The following is a 13,651-nucleotide window of genomic DNA, read 5'->3' on the forward strand; positions in this document are numbered from 1 at the left end:
GAACACTTGCCCACGGATATCCGGACAAGAGACTAATCCCTCGGTTCTTTCAAAACCGATGAACCGGAAAAACTTCCCTCACCCAGAAAGCACGAGCGATTTCACTGGGAAAATTCTATTCTAACGTAGTTGAGAGCCTTAACTAACCAAACTGATCCGATCGAACCCATAAGTCACATGGTCAAATCAAGAAAGAGACTTATACTTGGATCATAGAGACCAACGATTTTTTCCTCATCAAGAGACACAGTCGTTGATTCGTTTCCATAGAACAAGGACTATCCGGGATTTACTTCAACTATCGTAACTTAACAGAATTGAGTCTTATTTTAGGGATCCATCAGTCCAGCAATCCCATGGGTTAGCCAACCTCCCAACCACTGTATTGATAGGATCCATTTAGGAATGTGGTTATGTTTTGCCTCGAGTACCAGGGAAAAGAGTTAGCCGGTGCTTCAAGCAAACTTCAAGATAGTCACACCACTTACACACCCAATATGAAATTGCATGTTTCACAGATTCAGCTGTCTTTAAAAAAATCTTTTAATGAAACCATAGTATCACTGATTATAATCCTCCAAAATATCTAGCTTGAATTTTAATTTCTAATCATTCCTTCATCGGTGTACCTATGGCATCATTGGCAACCAGAACGCTCACCACCTATTCACTCAGGGGGGCTTTTCAATAGTTCCTAGCTCCTCATATTACCCGAAAATATATTCACTTAAGAAAATCTAGATGGACTCTCCGTTGAAGATCAGCAACATCAACCAACACATCCATATAAAAGAGCCATGGACTCATCTGTTTGAGGAGCAGCAAGGTCAATCAACTAGATCCACGCCCGAATTTAGAAAACAACTCTAACTCCTTGTTCCATTTTCTTCCCCGACGCACGCATGGGTATCTTCGGCAACCCAAAGCTTGAGCATCGTATGGTCAGCACCCTCCAGGCTCCTTCGCAGGTCACCTAGCGCTTCACTCATAGGCCGCTTCTTTGGTCCCTCATCCACCGTATTGGAAGCTCACCATTTAAATCAAACTGAGGCTAGTCAAGACCTCGGCTGACCTTGCTATGCGAGATGTCCCCCATTGACTCTCCCTGTCAGCTATTGTAACTTTATCACTTAGGTCTCAACAACCTCATTCACAAGATGGTCAAAATGCTTCCCCAGCATTCTTGACATAAAACAGTCATTTAAAAACAGGTTTCACAATTACAGTTTCTAATGAACTCTCATCTTTTCATATTGTTCCATATCATTTCTTGTTATTCCACATTCTTCTACATCAATTCACATTACTTATTCCACATCCAGTCATATGTATTCCCATCGTCCTTCATCCATTCTCATCCAATCACATCATATTACATCTCATCACATCTATCTACATCTATCTTCATTACATCACGTCACATCCATCCACATCACATCTCATCCATTCATATCACATCACATCCATCTACATTCATTCAAATCCATATCACATCCACATATCATCACATCACGTTCACATCTATTTACATCACTTCACATCCATCCACATCTACCCAGGTCCACATCACATCACATCTCATCTATCCACATCATATCTCATCCATTCATATCTAACCAAATCCACATCACATCACATCCATTCACATCTCATTACATCACATTCACATCTCACCACATCTATTCAAATATCATCACATCACATTTATATCATCCCACCACATCTCACCACATCCATTTAGATATCCTCACATCACATTCACATCCATTCACATCTCATCGCATCCATTCACATCTCATTACATCCACTCACATCTCATCACAACCATTCAGATCTCATCACTTCACATCCATCCACATCTACCCAGGTCCACATCTACCCAGGTCCACATCACATCACATCTCATCTATCCACATCATATCTAACCAAATCCACATCACATCACATCCATTCACATCTCATTACATCACATTCATATCTCACCACATCCATTCAGATATCATCACATCACATTTACATCCCACCACATCTCACCACATCCATTTAGATATCATCACATCACATTCACATGCATTCACATCTCATTGCATCCATTTACATCTCATCACATCCACTCACATCTCATCACAACCATTCAGATCTCATCACACCCATTCACATCCATCATACCCATTCACATCCCACATTCATCCACATCCATCCACATCCATCATACCCATTCACATCCCACATCCATCATACCCATTCACATCCCACATTCATCCACATCCATCCATTCATTCACATTCACATCTATCGACATCCATCCATTCATTCACATTCACTTCTTTCCACATCCATCCATTCATTCACATTCACGTCTATCCACATCCATCCATTCATTCACATGCACATCTATCACATCACATTCACATCTTATCACATCCACTCACATCTCATCACATGCATTCACATCTTATCACATCACATTCACATCTTATCACATCACTTTCAAATCTTATCACATCTTATCACATTACATTCACATCTTATCACATCACATTCATATCTCCTCTTATCACATTCACATCTCATCTAATCACATCACATCCATTTACATCCCATCACATTCATTTACATTCATTCAGATCCACATCACATCTTATCACATCCACTTTTAGTACCGTTTTCTACTTTCGATACTGATAGGACTTTTCTAAGTTTCTGCCAATTGCTTGGCCTAGTTAAAGGTACTTTTTCTCGATCCCATTGAATCTACGTATTAGAGTGTTGTTAAAGGTTTAAAAAGGGAAAATAAACCTTATTAGAATTGAATAGAAAAAACTCAGAAAGAGCATTTACGTATTGTATTTTCATTCCTTAAGCTTCATTAATGAGAATTAATTCTAAACTTCTGTTTACTCATTGGATCCTCAATCCTCCTAGGGGATTCCAGATTCTCTTTTCTGAATAAGAATTATCCAAGTTTTCTCAATGGATATTTTCACATTCTTTCTCAAATTTCGCAAGTAAGATATGTTCAATATTCTTCTTTTTGAATAAAAGATTTATAGGATTTACAAAAATCAATTCTACCCATATTTCTCAATAAAAATAAAAATACTCAAAATTCCACTTTTGATAAATACTCATAATTTGAATTATGCCAAAAATTCCTCTTTTACCATTTAATTACTTGGATCTCAAATATCATGGGAATTCCTCTTTTTGCATAAAAATAAATTTACCAAAACTTCCTCTTTTCTTTTAATTAAATATTTATGCATAAATACTAAAAAGTTTATTTTCCATGAATATGATGAAAATCATTCTTTTTGGCATAGGATGTCCAATCCTAGAATATGGTAGGAAGTCCTCTTTTGACATTATGGATAAAAATAAGATATGTATTATTTTCTAAAAATTTTACCATAGCTTCGCTCTGCAATTTTACTGATAATTCTCACTTTTTCCTAAAAGAGTAAAAGCTTGTAATGAAATTTTGATAGTAGTTCCTCTTTTATGCTTAAAATCAAATTAAAATCATAATTTTAACCATAATTATAAACATAACTATGATTATTCCACTAGATTAAGCTAATTTCAACATTCCTCTTTTCTCAAATTGTTAGGATAATCCATTTCTCATTTAGAATGAATTAAAGTAGTTTTTAACTACTCATAAACAATATAAAAGAATCTATCATTATTTTAATAGGACAAAATCATGAAAATATTATTTTCTTACTCTCTATCTCATCAAGTCTAGAGTTTAGCTTTGAATTAAGAGACTATCATTGAGAAGCATCCTTTTCCAAGGGATTTATCCATAAAGATGGCTATTCTTTTAGAGAGAGAGATTTACTTAAAGAAAGCATTACAAATAAGCATAAAGATTAACTTTCTCTTAATTAAATATTAAGATTTTTTTTAAAGGAAAGCTTGATTTGAATTAAAACAATCATTTAGTAAGATCCTCAGCGGCTTGAGAGGGGTTGAGAAGAAGAAAGTTATTGAGAAAATTAGAAAAAACCATAAAAATCAAATTTACCTCCAAGTTTGGCTTGATTCTCTAATTGTAGTGAAGCCCCTGACCAATCAATTGGTCCACCAAGAGGAGAAGAGCAACTCCAAGAGTTGTTGTAGAGAGAGAGAAGCTCCAAGCTCCCAAGAGAGAGGAAGATTTAAGGGATAACCAAAAATATGATTATTTTAATATAAAATACTAGCATGGTATAGCTCTAATATAAAAATACAAATGAAGGAGGGTCTATTTATAGGTGAGGGAGTCCACTAACCAAGTCCAACTAGGTTCTAGAACTTTCCAGCTTTAGTTTGACTCAATTTGGACAAGATTTGGACCAGTTTGGCTCCCTTTTTGATTTGGTTTGATCCAAGATAGAGGAGAGATAAAAATATCACAATTTTTTGAATTAAAAAAACCCTTCCACACATGTGAAAAAGGTGCCTACCTCAAGGGTTCCCTTTTCCTTACCACCAAGGTGTCAAAAATGCATCATTACTCCAAAATATCTCATTTTTTTAGTAATATCTCTTAATTTTTAACTAATAAACCTTGTACTCAATCAACTCTTCATCTTATGTGATAATTTACTCATTTTTGGGTAATTTCTTTTATTATTTTGGATTTATCTCATCCCAACACTTGGATTAATCCAATTGGCCCATTGGAACCTTAATTGGACCATAATCCCAAATTTTTTGAAAATGTAGACCCTTAGGCTAAGGACCCTTATACACATTTTCAATTAATTCCTAATGCACATTGGAAAGTTCATTTTGAACTTTTGATTCAGGGGAATCCATTTTAGACATTAGGAGGATTTTTATATCCAAAGATATCTCAATTTAGGATTCCCTCTCTCTAGGCCAAAATAGGGTAAAACAAGATCTTTCTTCTATTTCAGAGAGGGGAATAATTACAAGAACAAAAGGGGAGGTTCTCACAACTTTACACCTCAAAAGCTAGAGGGAAGAATCTTATAACCTTCGAATGGTGGCTACCCTAATATATTATATTTCTTAAGTTTTTATTTCATATGCCAATGTGCACATTATTGTAAATACCACAATTATGCTTTATAAATACTTTTGTATTATGGTTGTTTAGTCTAGTGATGTGGACATAAAACTGGACTTTATGCCCACATGTCTTGATAAATCTATTAAATAAGATGGAAACCCACATGCCAATATTGTGGATGACATGTGGAGAGCATGTAGAGGACTAATGTGGAAGGATACATAATAGATAAGAATCTCTCTAGAAGTCTTATGTCGAATTATAGAGGGACTTTTAGAGGGACGACTAAGCATAATCCCTTTAGAAGGCCTATGTGGACTTATAGAGGGGGACGACTAAGGAGAATCCCGTTAGAAGGCCTATGTGGAATTATAGAGGGATGACTAAGGAGAATTCATTTAGAATTCCTATATGGAATAAGGAGAATCCCTGTAGAAGTTATGTGTGGACTAAGGAGACTTTCAAACATGTGGACTAGAGGGGCATTTATATGGGCTCAAAAGTGGGGTCAGATCTTATCCCCCGAGTCAAAATAACTCAAGAACATACATGTCAAAAAGTAGCCAAGAAGGAAACTTGATAGTGATATCCGTCCTTATGTCACAATGGAATGAGAATTGTAACAAAGTGTGAGGGTGATTCTCCATCTATAAAAGGAGCCCTCCTCTCCCTTTTAAATTGATATTAAATCAATGAGAAAATCCTTCACAATCTAGTATTCTTGTGTCATTGTCACTCTCTCATGATCTTTTATTCGACAACTCTCTTTAGATGCAATGGATTATTACTTAGCATTCAAATTAATATGCATGAGAAAAGCCTCCACAATAGAGTATTCTTATGTCATTGCCACACTCTCATGATCTCTTATCCAAGAAATCTCTTTAGATGTAATGGATTATTGTTTAGCATAAGGTCATCATGTCTCTTACCAAATCATAAGGAGGTATTATCTTGCTGGGCCTATGACTTCTCAAGGTAGTCCTTATCTTATTTGCCACCCTCCTTTGGAGTCATAAGAGAGGTAGTGAGAGCACGTGAAAAGACTTTGGGAACCATGGCTAAACCTTTGGTTATCAACTACACAATATGACCATTACCCTCTAGTTTAAATCATCAATGAGATGAAGGGAAAGAGGCATTATTAAAAATTGAAGTATTATGCAAAGAAAGAGGAGTGCAATTTTAGAAGTTCAACCTCCAACTTTCAACTAGTAATTACTCTTTGCTCGGCTACTTTTTTCTTAAAGTAATTATGTAGCAAAGAAGATATTTTTGTTATCTTTCCATTCATGTCATTAAGTTTTCAATCCCAAGTCTCATTAATGGCCAAAATTTCTCCCAAGTATGCTATCTTTTAGGTGTTTTCAAAAACAATTGTATACCCTTGTAAAATGCTCATAAGATGTTGTTTTGTAAGTTTTTATATAGGCATAAAGCTCTCTTCAAGTACTACACACCTATATAGTTCATTTTTAGTGTAGCCATATGTATAAATAACAATTTTACTCCTTTTATCTCTGTTTTTCTATAGTTTTTGCTAGTTTATACCCCCATAATAAAATTCTCATATCGTTTTGCTCAGTTATCTGTTTTGAAAAGTTTTACAAAGGCACAAAGCTCTCTTAAAGCCCTACGTACCTATACAGTATAATTTTAGAGTAACCATATGTATAAAATATTATCATGTTCTATGTTTTTTGCTTTTTTATCCATGATCCCCTTGAATGGTGATTATTTTCTTTTAATGTCCTATTTTCTGCTTTTTTAGCCACAATCTCCTTAAAGGGTGATTATTTTCTCTTATTTATCATTAGAATTCCAAAACCCATGTATCCTACTATCTTATTTTACTCAAAAATATTTTATCATAATTTTCCAATTTGTATGGATGAGCAATACGAACACTCCTATATGTTTTTTTTCATATAATCTTGAGTTGAAATATTTTCATCTAGCAAAGGATCACCCACTTATTTAGAGTGATGAGATTAGCAAAAATCTTTGCTTCTATGGAGCCTTTCATCTTTCCTTCCATGAACTATAACCTCACATTTGTTTACATCTTTATCTTAACTTTGGGAGAGAAAAAGAGGTGAGGAGGCTAAGAGGTTTCATGCAAGTGTGGTTTTTATTCCCAAAAGTGACCAAAGTGAAACCCCCAACTTTACATCACATCATTTGGTGGAGGCAACAATCATCAACTTTTGCTTAGAATCATTCTACCATAACCTCAAGGTCCCAGATGATTAAAGAAAGGTTATTCTTGGAAGATAAATTTTATCTTGTTTCTCTCATCTTTTGGTGTAAGATGTTTGACATTTTGGTGTTCCATGGATCAAAAAGAGAAGATCTAGGGAGGTTTCTTTGAGAGTTCAACCAAGCAATCTACTTGACAGGTTGGTTTATGAAGGAGCATGGTGAAATAATTCTAGATTTCTTGGAGGTTACGGCCTTATCCTGGCATGAGGATTTGCTAGAAGAGACAAATAATAATTGGAGGTTATGGCCTAGCATCCCCCTTGTTGATGACTTTAGAAAACATAGGCTTACTATTAAAGTTGCAGATTCATGTCATCTCTTGCATAGCATAGGAGTGGGTCCTCCTGTGATGAAGAAAACATTGACTGTATATGCTGGGTCATAGCAAAGGAACATCTCATGAGAGCAAAACATTGATTACAAAACTGGCTACATCATGATTTTAATTAAAAAACATTGACTTGTATGGGCTGATACCATGGCAAAATGCACCATGATGAGGTTGTTATATGGGGGGCTGGTTATTGCTAGTCTAAAATGCAACATATAGCATGCATGACGAGAGGTGGCTCATAACACAAAACAGAGCATATAACACAGATGATGAGAGGCGGTTCATAATAGAAAATACACCATGAGAACTAAGTAGAAAACATAGCTCATATGATGGTCATCTGTGAGAAAAAATAACATATATGGATTGCCATATGAGGTTTAAAAAATGCACAGTAGTAGATGGGGATGCATCAGATGAGAAATGAGTAAGTGTGAAGAAGAGAAAAAAATGTAGCATATGAAGGGGGTGGCTCATGAAGAGAATAATGCACAAATTCTCATGGAAGGTTGAAAACATAGAAACCCTAAGAATGTATAAGGGGAGAAGGTGAATCATGGCACAATGGAATGGAGCCTAGCTTTGATACCATTTTGGAAACATGGCTAGGTCCCATGAGAGAGTGAGTAAGAGTGGAAGGAAACATGGTGAGGTCCAGGAGGGAGTGAGTGAGAGTGGAAGGAGAGGTAGAGAGATCAAGCCATGGTGTGTGGAAGCATAGACATGGATATGGAAGAGAGAGATATATATATACACAAGTGGACTCAAGTGAGATAGAGATCACACATGAACATAATGATTATATTATGAATGATAATAATCACACCACATGTATAATTCATTTATGGGCTCTAAGGCCTTTATCTTGTAATGGGCGGTCGTCGGTTTGTAAACATTAACAAAGAGTCACAATGAGTCATACTAGAACATCAAGCGTTGCTGGTTATCTTGCTATAAATTGTATGGAATACATGAATAAATCAATCGAGGAGTTATCTTGTCTGTGTGTTCTGTTTGTGCAATCTTTGCCATGTTCAGTGTTTACCGTATATTTTAGTCTTGAAGCTTGTTCTTTTTGAATTACACAGTCTTTAATCTTATGTTTAACACCGTTTATCTGTATTAATTGTATCATTAATTATGATGGATAACATATGGTGACCATGATCATGTGCACACATTCTCAAGGCCCACCATCACTGATTGTTCCACGTACCGGAGAACCGCGGCATCGAAGAGGCTACAGTCCAAATGGTGTTGCATCCAATGGGGAACCACAAAACAATGAGGACGAATCGGTGCCCTCCCTCAACCGTCGACGAGCTCGGTCGTTGCATGCGGTAAGAAGATCCGAGCCCCCGCGAAGGCATAGTCTGGCACCCTAGTTCACCAGTTGGAGTGGTGAGGCAATTATTTCCGCTTTCGGTAGTGATGGCGGCTACAGCACCCGTTCGATACAACAAATTCAATGGAAAGTCCTCGAAAGATCTTGATGCTTATGTCGGACAGTTTGACAAACACTATGCATTAAACATGCCTAGGGTAGTGGATGCTGCACATAAGGAGGCAGTGTTTGAGACAAGCTGCAAGGAAAAGTAGCGCAATGCATGGCAAAGTATCCAATGGATCACTTTCCAACTTATGATGAGGTACAACGGGCATTTTTGCGATGATTCAGGAAATAGAAGACAGTGCCGCAAATCCTAGAGGGCCTGTGGGACTTAAAGCAAGGCAGAAAGGATGTGGAGAATTATGCAGCGTGTTTTCAAATCTTGTTGTGTAGAGGGTTCCAGCGGCTCAGAGACCAGCCTCGGAGGTGTTGAATTCATATTTTGTGATAGGTCCCACAAAGGATTTGCGAACGACAATGGCCACAGTAGATATGGTAACTGTGCCCTTGGAGGATGTCATTGAGCAAGCGATCAGGGCAGGCCGCTCATTAGACACTTATGGGAAAGGCAAGGGCAGTAAAATTAAGAGGAAGACCGGAAAAGGAAAGCATAAGGAAAGTGACAAACAGTGAAGATTCTAAGGGTGATTCGGAGTCTGATTCGAATGACAGTGAGGACTTAGAGGATGAGGAAGCCCAGAAGTCCAAGAAAGGGTTGAAGAAGAAAGGGAAAGACCATAAACATGAGCATTCATAGAGCTCCCCAAGTCAAAGTGTGAGACTGGAAAGAACACCGATAAGGGCATTCGGTGTGTTACCTGCTGCAAGAATCCTGGTCACCCCACACATGAATGTGCTTTGAATCAGCGTTGGTGTGAGATTTGTAAATCTTCTACCCATAATAGAGAAGATTGCCATTATAATGGTCGAGCACGGAAGGCCGGTAGAGGCGGATGGCAGGGTATAGAATCTTCTGACCGAACGGTGTCTTTTGCCTAGCTGCAGCAGTAGGAATTCTAGGGTAGCTATGTTCGGGCGGACGAGGTGGTGGAAGAGGTCGAGGTCGCGATGCCACGCTGCGTACTGAAACTTGTATGTTCTGCCTGGAGGAGGAGGGACATTGGCGATCAGAATGTCTAGAGGCAGCAGCATATGATGCCCAGAAGGTGGAAAAGCAAGAAAAATCGGTAGGAAAGGTGCCAAGTGTCAGTATGGTGTAGTTGGTTGCATTAGATGAAGCCCCGACAGTCAATATTGTAACCAAATCTGGTGCCAAGGTGAAGGCACAAGATATTGTAGATAAGGATTCTATCAACTGGCCACAAACAGGAGGCGGTAAGGCATGAATTGTCCACTTGGGTTGCCAACTAGCCGCAAGTTTATTCTGAAGTGGGGCACAGTGCGGGTCCTGTTCGGGAAAGCGGAGGAAGTAATTCTAGTGGCTAGAGTACCACAACGGGAATGGATATACCGGTAAACATTAGCCAACATGGCGAATTGAGTAATGGGACTCTCAAGGTGCCAAGACCGACTTCAACTCCAAAAATTCCATCTTTATGGCAGTATCCTATCACCATATTGCTTGGGAAGCTGTTGGAACTGGTACCCACATTCAGAGATCAAATTATTAACCCAAGTAAACAACATGTGGAAGAACCCACAAGCCATACAGTGCAGCAGATGGAAGGCCCGGTGGACGTGCGGTACCACTATCAAATACTTGTATTCCGGTAACCCCACAGTAAAATATAGAGGACATCTGATTGATCAAGTGCTACTGGATGGTGGGTCTAGAGTAAATATTATAACCATTGTTACTTGCTTGAAGTATGACTTAATGCAATGGGAGACAACACCTTTTCTAGTTCGAATGGCAGATTAAAGACGGGTGCATCCTTTGGGAATTTTGTGGGATATGGTGGTGGAGTTGGTTGGAATACAGTTCCATTTGTCCTTAGTGGTTCTCGATATGGAAGGAGCACAGGCTGATTTTAATTTGTTGCTGGGATGGCCTTGGCTCCGACTAGCAAAAGTTAAGCATAATTGGGAAACAAATGTGCTGACACTCTGTAGGGGGAAGAAGAAAGTTAAAGTAACTCTGGAAGAGCGGTGCCCATTTTGCCAGCTGCTGCTAGACCAATCATTGCACAAACCGTCAATATGGTAGAAGGATTGGATGATGATGAGGAAGCAGAGTTTTTGGCAATTAATGAAGATCTGGTGTCACTTTGTGTTATTGATATTGAAGAAATACAACAGGGGTACCAATCTGTAAAGGAAGCCAGAAGTGAAGAAGAATGTGGGGATAATCAAAAAGTTCCTGATGAATTGGCCGAGTTGGACATAAAGGAGATACTGTTGCAGGAAAGGAATTTCGAGAAATAGATGCAAACAGTGACTAGGGGGCCAAGGAAGAGGAGTTGCAAACAGTAAATTTGGGTGAGCAGTCGGAAGACAAACCTATGAAGATTAGTGCTGTTCTTCCAGTGGAGTTTCGGGAGGATCTGATTAACCTGTTGCGAGAATTCAAGAATGTGTTTGCATGGGATTACTCAGATATGAAGGGTTTGGACCCGAAGTTTTACCAACATAAGATTACTTTGAAGCCTGATGCGATACCGGTTAAGCAGAAAAGATACAGAATGAATCCGCATATGTGGCCAAACAGGTTAAGGAGGAATTGGATAGATTGCTGCGAGTGGGATTTATTGCTCCAGTGGATAAAGCCGAATGGATATCTCCAATTGTTATAGTACCCAAGAAGAACAAGAAATTGTGGATTTGCATGGATTACCACAAGTTGAATGTGGCCACTATTCCAAATCCTTTTCCCTTGCCGTATATTGATAATATCTTGGATGATGTAGCTGGCCACGACATTTACTCCTTCTTGGATGGGTTTGTGGGTATAACCAAGTGTGGATGGCACCGGCGGAGGATTAGGCTAAAATCACATTTATCACAAAATTGGGGAGTATTTATCTGTACCGTTATGTGGTTTAGACTCCGGAATGCTCCATCCACCTTTCAGCAGGACATGCAGGAAATTTTTAGAGATTACTTGCTGGAGTTTATGCGGGTATTCTTGGATGAGTTCAGTGTTTTCAATGAATTCTGTAAGCATTTGATGCATTTGCGATTATGTTTGCTGAAAATGCCGGGAGGCTAGGTTGGGTCTCAACCCGCTGAAGAATGTGTTTGCGATAAAAAGTGGCATGTTACTAGGCCATATTATTTCTAAGGATGGCATTGCGGTGGATCTCGGCAAGGTGGTAGCTATTATGCAGGCACATCCACCACGCAATCTAGGGGAAGTTAGCCGGTTTTTGGGGCAAATCAAATGGAATGGAAGACATCTCCGGTTATTGGCCCATATTGCGGTATAGCTAAATCTGATGACCCATATTCCAGAGTTTCAGTTCCAGTGGACTCCTCATTGCGATATGACATATCGTAGATTGCGGTTATTACTGTCACAAGCTCTGGTGTTGATGCCCCCGGATTGGGAGCAAGAATTTCATGTTTTTGTGGATGCCTCGGATACCGCCAATAGGCAGTGTTTTGATGCAAAAGAATGAGGATGGGTGGTTCTGGCCTATGTTTTACACACCAGTCTCCCCGGTTGTCCAATGCTGAAAAGAATTATTCAGTGACAGAACGGGAGTATCTTGGGATGATTTATTCTGTGAAGAAATTCCGGCATTATCTGCTTGGGCGTCCTTTCATTTTTCATGTGGATCATTCTGCATTGCTGTACCTGGTGAAGTAGCAAAATCTGACGGGTAGATTAGCACGTTGGGTGTGGTTGTTTTACAGGAATTTAAGTACACTGTGGTGCATCGACTAGGCAGTCAGCATGTTATAGCCAATTATTTGTCTAGACTAGATAATGGAGAATTACCAGTAGGGGTGGAAGATGAATTTCCTGATGCACACTTGTTTTTGTAGTCTAGTCAGAGGTGAAAGATATAGGCGTGCAAATTCCCTGGACATGGTATGATGAGATGCTGCATTTTCTAGTTTCTGGGGAGATGCAAGCTCATCTATCAGTAGACCAACGAAAAAGATTGGCACTTTGGAGATAGAATTTTGAAGTAGTCTTGGGACAATTATACCATAGGAATCTCGTGTCTTGCAGTGGTGTGCATTACCAATGGAGCAGGAAGCAGTGCTGGATGAAGCCCATGCAAGACTTTCTGGTGGTCACTTCGCGGGCCCAATTACAGCTAAGAAAGTATTGCAAGCCGGCAGACTGTGGTGGCCATCTGTACATGCGGATGCACAGAAGTTTGTCAGGAATTGTGATGCCTGTCAAAGATTAGGACAACCAACATGTAAGATTCCTCCCTCCAGCTTTTGAGGTGTACATGTGTAAGAACCTTCCCTTTTGATCTTATAATTATTCCCCTCTCTGAAATAAAAGAAAGATCCTGTTTTACCATGTTTTGGCTAGGAGAGAGAAAATGTCTAGAGGGAGGTATTTTTGGATATAAAAATCCTCCTAATGTCTAAAATGGTTTCCTCTGAAACAAAAATTCAAAAAGAACTTTCCAATGTGCAATTGGAATTAATTGAAAATAGGTATAAAGGACCTTAGCCTAAGGGTCTAGATTTTCAGAAAATTTCGGATTATGGTCCAATT

Source organism: Cibotium barometz, chromosome 58 (assembly GCF_041138505.1).
Source record: "Cibotium barometz isolate CiBa-2024 chromosome 58, ASM4113850v1, whole genome shotgun sequence".
In the NCBI taxonomy this organism is placed as follows: Eukaryota; Viridiplantae; Streptophyta; class Polypodiopsida; order Cyatheales; family Cibotiaceae; genus Cibotium; species Cibotium barometz.